This window comes from Trichosurus vulpecula, chromosome 1 (assembly GCF_011100635.1).
Source record: "Trichosurus vulpecula isolate mTriVul1 chromosome 1, mTriVul1.pri, whole genome shotgun sequence".
NCBI classification, from domain to species: Eukaryota; Metazoa; Chordata; class Mammalia; order Diprotodontia; family Phalangeridae; genus Trichosurus; species Trichosurus vulpecula.
This window is the reverse complement of record NC_050573.1, coordinates 250333759-250341463: the sequence shown is the minus strand read 5'-3', so window position 1 is coordinate 250341463 and position 7705 is coordinate 250333759. Positions and strand designations below refer to the sequence as shown.

The window sequence follows — 7705 nt, the reverse complement described above, 5'->3', positions numbered from 1 at the left end:
TAACTCATAATGCAGTCTTATATTACATGATTTTCCCCCATTTCTACCATAACTTCTTCACAAACATCCATTCAATATTCTGGAGGCCTTCCTCTAGTCCCCTTTACTTTTTGAGAGTACCAATGAACACTTAGACCTATGCCTTGCTTATTACTCCTCACATGTGCCATTTGACTAGTCCACCTTCTTTTCTGAGCATGCATTTCCTCAGTTGCGTTCCTTACTCAATGACTTGAGCAAATATCATCAAGGGAGATATACTCCAAGGGGTGCACATGCCCGCACACACACATATACACACACACTGAGATCTTTATCTTCTTAATCACTTGAAATTGTTGCTTTTTTTCAAGATTTCACACCATTTAACATCATTGGAAAAACATTTGTGTTGAAAATACTGGATTTAACAATAGGGAGCCAACCTGTTTCATAAACATGCCATACAATTTCCAAAATATTACTTAGCCCAATATCCTCAGTCATTTCTTGGGCCAACTTGTTTCATCTTAACCTAGGTGTATTACACATTTTTTATTGGAACAGTCTTCCAATCTGCAGTTTCTCTACATGGCATTATCTTTTTTGTATTTTTTTTTCTGTGTAACGAAGTTTTAATTCTGATAAAAAAAATATCACAAATACAAGATTGGGTTGGGAATAAGAGAGTGGGCTGGGAAGCAGGGGGTTCAAAGAAAGGGTATGGCCCAGATACCAGCAGGTGAGGTCAACTAATGTGTTGAATTATTGTAACCATCACCACCAACCATCATCCCCCTCTCCAAGCTGACTGCATTTGTTATCAGGATGCCAAATAACTTTTTGGGACCAGTGATTAGGATTCTTCATGAATTACCTGATGCAGCCAGGAGGCAGAGTATGGAGTGGGACTGGACGACTCCCATCATTATTCCCCCACCACATAAGAGTACAGTAGGTTACTGCATAAAATGGTTAGTCCTACCCTGTCTAGTTACAAAGGCCATTTGGCCTATGACATTAAGATCCATGACAGAGGCCTAGCTAAAGACACCAGAATCTGCTTTCTCTATTTCCCTTTGTCCCCTGGGTCTCTGCTGCTGGCACTCTGGTTGGGAGTGTCCCTGGATCCTGACCTGGAGAGAGCACAGACATGCCCATTATCACTACCTCTCTCTGGCTTCAGATGCATCTTTCAACTGATAAATTAAGCACTCAGTCTTGCACTTAGAGGCCAGAGGTATTCTTTGGGAGCCTGGGAGTCATCAGATGAAATATTCCTCCTTCTTCCCTTGGACTGAGTCACTGTCCATTTGCAGAGTTGCGCTGGCTTCTCCTTCTGGGGGCTCGTAGGTGATGTAGCTGCCTTTGTTCTTGTACTGGTAAATGATGATGACAATCAGGACTGACAGCAGGGTGATGAAGACCACGGTGATAACAACTGCAATGACTGCAGTGTTGGCAACAGCTGTAGGAGTCAGGGTTTCAGTGGCCTGTAGTAGTGGAGTGGACATCAGTTCTCTGCTTTTGGGGGAGGTGGGGTTGGGAGGCCTGTCATGGTGGCAGTGGTCTAAGTAAGAGTCTTCACACCTGGAGAGGTGGAGGAGAGCCCAGGTGGAACCAGATGGGGAGAGGACCTGTCCTCTCCCGGGTATCTCCTGGCTCGGTTCCGGAGACCTTGGAGAGGGGGAGTTGCACGGCTGGACAGAAAGGATGGGGAAGTTCACGCGTGGCGCCCTAGCCTCCGAAGCTGCGGGTCGTGGTCCCTGCAGTGGCAAAGGTGACTGGGTTTTTTGTATTTTTAAATCAACAATCAATGAACACAGAATATTATATTCTTTGCATGTTTTCTGCCAATTATTTGACAATAGAAATAGGTGGATACAATCCTTTGCAAAAATTTAACTATCAGTGGGGCATGGGGAATACAGCTTAAGTGATAGGGTCAAATCCTTCCATTGATATTGATTAGCCATGAGACCTTGGGCAAAACATTTAAACTTGTTAAGCCTATAAGTCCCAGTTACTCGATCTATAACAAAAGGATATGAATACTATACAATTACTTCATGGATTTTCTTAAAATACTTTGAAAAATTTAATCCACTACATACAGTTTTTTCCCCCTATATGTTCTCTTCTCACATTTTTATTTAGGATACCCTTTATATGCATGCAAATAATTCTCATAAAAATTTATAAAGGTGAGAATGTAGGAATGTAAATCAAGAGAATATTCTCTTGATTGTCTTTTGGGGACTCAATATCACCCCTGTTTTTTTTTCCTATAACTTTTATGTCCTTCCCTTCCTAGGACATCTTGTAAAATGATTCCTCAATGATTTTAAGATTGTGTCACTTCCTGCGTGACATTATCATAGAGAATAACTCTTGGATTGGCATGCAAATGGACAATAAGTCCAGAATTGAATAGGAGGGTAAGATCAGGCTGGATTGTAATTGCAAAATTGCTCAGTGATACTAACGAGTCAAAGCTGCTCCCTTATACAGAACTCTTATCTTTGCCATGCCAATATTCTCTTTGCAATCCTATACAGCTGCAGGTGGTAGAATAATATATCTGAGAAAGAATCAAAATTCTGTGTGAGACAAAGTGCAAAGAAGAGTTGCACATTGGAGTAAAATGACAATGGCATATTAATGATCACTTACATGTAAGTCTTATAAAGGACCTAATCAATGTATAATTGGAATGAATCAAGGGCACAAGATAACTGGTGGATAGACTAAATGTGGCACTGGCGTACCCCAAATATTAAAAGACCTAGAGGAAAGCCTCTGGTGCATTGCATTCATTTATACATTCAACAAGGCTTTATTAATTAGGAACTATGATAGACACTGGAGATATAGAGAAATAGCGCCCTCAAATGTCTTCATTTTTAAGTGCGAAAATGTACACATGTATGCAGAAAATTAAAGGCAAATTATATAAAAATTTATTATGAAGTAACCTTTGGGAGGGACGGAGGTATTAGCAACTGAGGGGATTAGGATAAGGTCCTTTAAGGAGATGGCTTTTGGACTGAGTTTTGAAGAAGGAAGTTTCTGCAAAGCATAGATGAGTAAGGATTCATTTCCATGAAAGGATCAAATCCAGTGGAAAGACATGGAATGGCAAATGGGACATCATTAATGAAGAATAATAAGGAGGAGTGCTTGGTTGGCATATAGAGAAGGAGAAGCATGTGAAATAGCTCTGGATCACAGAATCATAGATTTAAAGCTGGAAGAGACCTTGGAGGTCACTGAGTTTGGTTCCTTTATTTTTACAGATGATGAAACTGTGGCTCAGAGAGATTAAGTGACTTACCCAGAATCATACAGCTAATAAGAGTATGAGGACATGTTCAAGTTCAGATTTTCCTGATTCAAAGTCTAGTGCTTTATCATTTGTAACATATTGCCTCTAAGCCTTAATCCCGGGATTTCCAAGCCATGTCACTTTTTGTTTTGATCAGATTCCTCATCTATTTCTAACCAGAATTCAGACTCTGCCCTTGTGACCACTGAGAAGTGAACTTTTATGTTATCTAATCCAGAGCCAGAAACTGGCTACCACATCAATTCACAGCTATTTCTAAATCAGATCCCTCTAACCCACATCTTCCTCTTATTCTCTTTCATGGTTTGTTTTACCCATAGTAGATATAAGCTCCTTAAGGGATCATTTTTGCTTGCTTACATTTGTATTCTCAGTACTTAGGACTGTGCCTTACACATAATAAGTGCTTAAGAAATGCTTATTGAGTGATTTCATTTATTTACCTACCATGTAAAAGGCTCTGAGAATACAATGATAGCAATGGCACAGACCTTGCTTTCAAGGACTTTAAGCTTTAATGAGGGAGAACCAACAGGTATTTGAGTAATTTATATATAGGAGTATAGATTTAGAGATTCAAAGGATCTTAAAGACCATTGAATCCACTGTTCTAATCTGTAAGATGGAGAAACTGAGGCTGAAAGAGGCTCTGTGACTCTCCCAAGGATCATATACTTAATAAATGAGTAAAGCAGAATTTGGACTCATCTTCAAGACTCTAAACTTACAACTCAATCCTCTGTACCACATAGTAGCCACATAGTATTTGTCCAGATTATTAAAGACTTACAAGCTAAAATAGAACTTCACATCTTATTTTAGGAGCAAAAGTATCAGATCAGTGATATAGAAATGTAAATTTGGCAGCTGAGTGAAGTATAAATTTTGTGGGGGAAATTATTAGTTACTGAATTGTGGGGAAATTATTTTTGCATTGCTTGAATCTCTGCATGGCAGGAAACTAGACTTGTATTGCTTAGACATCAAACCAACTTGAGGCTTAACTTAAGACTCTAAGTCATGCCAATGCCAGAAAACTTCAGGGCAACCAACTATTGATGCATAGAACATCCAGTTTTCTGTGAAATACATTTTAATTAATCAATGTGAACCTTAATCTATCTGCCTTATTTGAAAGTACATTTTGAGCCAACCAATCAGATCATTGTTTCCTTTCTCCTTTGTTTGAAATCTATATAATGTATGACTCCCAGAGTTCTGGGGAAGTGGGTTGCTCTTTCCTTTGCTGTACAACTTAATAAACTTCTCCCTAAGTTTCTCCAGTTCTGGGTTTGTTCTCAGCCAACAACTGCGAAAGAAAAAGTGTGAAATCATGGGGACCCAATCAGGACACTATTATATTAATTCAGGAGAGAGGATAAGGACTTGAACTGGAGGGGAGAAGCTGTGCAAGTGGAGGGAATGGAACAGAGGCAAGATATTTTTTGGAGGTAGAATTATCAAGGCTTTTCACTCTGGAACAGATATTGTCAATCACCCTTTTCTCTTTGATGGTCTCTCTTCTCTATCTTTTCCTGAGAACCCAAAGGAAGGCCAAAAAGGATAGTTAGTGAGAAAAGATCATTTAATTAGGGAATTAAGCAATCTTTGGTAACTTTGTTGAGAGCAGTTTCAGTAGAACAATGGTGTCCAAAGCCAGACAGCAGAAAGTTAAGATGAGAATAAGAGGAAAGGAAATGGAGGCATTTATTCAAGATGGTATTCTCAAGGATTTTAAGCATAAAGGTAAGGAGAAATGGACAATGGCTAACAGGGATAATAAATTAAATGGGACTTGTTGTTTCTTTTTGTTTGACAAATTTTGTTCTGGAAATCTTGAGTTTGAGATGCCTGTTTAACAACTAGAGTAGGATGTCCAATAAGAAGGTGGTGATGCCAGATGACTTTGGGAGAGGGATTGCAGTTGGAATTGGGAAATGTTTGTATAGACATTTTAGTTGGATAGTTAGGAGTTGATTAGACCACAAAGGAAATGTGTTCAATCTAATAGAAGAGGGAACAAGTATTTATTAAGCACTTGTTATATGCCAGGCACAGTGCTAAACACTACAAATTTTATTTCATTTGATTATCACTACAACCCTAGGTGAAAGTGCTATTCTTAACCACATTTTACAGCTGAGAAAAGTGGAGCAGACATAGGATTAAATGACTTGCCTAGGGTCACACAACTAGTTTCTGAGGTCATATTTCAATTCAGGTCTTCCTGACTCCCAGGTCAAGGTTCTAGACACTATGGTACTTCACTACCTCAAGTCAAAGCCCCAGAGGTATATGCCTACGTATAGGCAGGGAATGCATGATGATCTATTAAGAATTCTGAGGATGTATAGCAGATGGCTACATGAACATACAACTTGCAAATAGAGAAGAATACATCGATGGGACAACTTAGTTAATTTTTAATAAGATACTATAATTTTCTTTACATCAGAGTTGTCAAAGAGTAAGAAGACAAAGAAATGAGAAAACAACAACTTTTCTGGCATGCAGGTAAGAATTGTTAAAATATATTTCTAGAAAAAAAGAAATGTGAAGGGGAAGGGAATATATTTACCTAGAACCTAATTTGTGTCAGCCACAATACTAAGAACTTTACAAATATTATCTTATATGATCCTCACAACAACCTTGCAAAATAAGCGCTATTATTATCACAGTTCTACAGTTGAGGAAACTGAGGCAAGCAATGGTTAAGAGACTTCCCCAGGGTCACACATCTAGTAAGTGTCTGTGGCCTAATTTGAACTCAGGTTTTCTTGGCTCAAGGGCCAGTGTTCTATGTACTCTACTAATCTTGCTGCCAGAAAGACAGGAGGAGAAGCAGGAGAACAATATCACAAAAAAAAACATAGGGAAGAGATTATGTCTGGCAGAGAGTTGGATGATCAAAAGCATTGAATTTTACAAAGGATCAAGAAGTATAAAGACTAAAAAAAGTCCATCAGAGTTAGTATTTGAGTTTATTGGTAACCCTAGGCACTGGTCCTTTATGGAGGATTTATGCAAGATGTGATCAAGATTTGAGCAAGATGAGATGGGATTCATTCTTCTTGAATGGAGGGATATGGGAATAGATCCTCAGAGCACTGGATAATCTTATCATATAGACATTTGTTTTAGGTTTTTTTTATATTCTATTAGGAATTTGCTACCTTTGAGGTTATAGAAAACTAGCAGGGAATGGACATTCAGGAATGCATTCCTGGAAAACTGAAACAATCTTGCATTGGCAGCAGCATCACGGCTACACAGCTTTAGACTTTTTTCATCCTGCCCTGGTGTAAAATGGATGAACCTTTGTACACCTCAGCTCGGAACTTCATTCTGCTCATATGAAGTTTAGTTCCATCCAGCATGATATAGTGGAAAGAAGCCGAGATTTGGAGTCAAGGACTTTGATTGTATCTCAGTTCTGTTTATAATTTAAGTGGCCTTGGTTGAGCATTTAGCACCACCAAGCTTCAGCTTCCTCATCTATAATATGAACAAGTGGGAATAGATGAGCTTCAAAGTCACTCGCACCTCTAAATTTATACTCCTACTACCTCACATTATAGTTCTATCTCTGCTTGTGCCCTTCTCCCACACACAAGGGCCTGTCAGCATAACATATATACCAGTTGTCTTCCTCACACTATATTCCCCTCATTATTCTCACCTGTAACAGGTGCTATCCTGTTTCTTAAGTGCTTATCAAACAGTTCCACTGTCTCTTCTCATATCCTGTATGAAACACACACATAGACACACATTTGCATACACACACATAATAGATAATTCTTACATTTTGTCTGACAATATTTCTGCATAATCATATCACTGTCTCCAACTCACACTGTTTTCATTTTGTTGTTCAGTCATTTTCAGTCATATCTGAATCTTTGTGACCCCATTTGGGGTTCTCTTGGCAAAGATAATGGAGTGGTTTGCCATTTCCTTCTCCAGCTCATGTTACAATGGGGAAACTGAAGCAAACAGGGTTAAGTGACTTGTCCAGGGTCACACAGCTAGTAAATGTTTGAGGTCAAATTTGAACTCAGGAAGACGAGCCTGGCACTCTATCCACTGTGCCACCTAGCTGCCACAGTTTTCACAATTGTTTTCACAACTTCATTTGAACTCATTCAGCAAATATTACCTTCACCCCATGTGTGGTAATAATGTGATTAAAGATCTTTCCTCTCCATTCAATAGGCCTCAAGTGGGGCCAGTTAAAGGAGGCCTGATTAGAAGGAGGCCTACACATTTGTGATGTCAATCAGTGATTAAAGATCTTTCCCACACCCTTTTGCTAAGTAGATGCAAAGTCTCAGGCCTGTACCCTTTTGCCGATTGGGCATTGTTACAACAATCTTG

At 39.0% G+C, this 7705-nt stretch overlaps 1 pseudogene; it reads right to left on the bottom strand.

Annotated features, from left to right (window-relative positions):
- Positions 1-1244: 1244 nt before the first annotated feature.
- Positions 1245-1537, bottom strand: LOC118844097 (annotated as a pseudogene).
- Positions 1538-7705: the final 6168 nt, after the last annotated feature.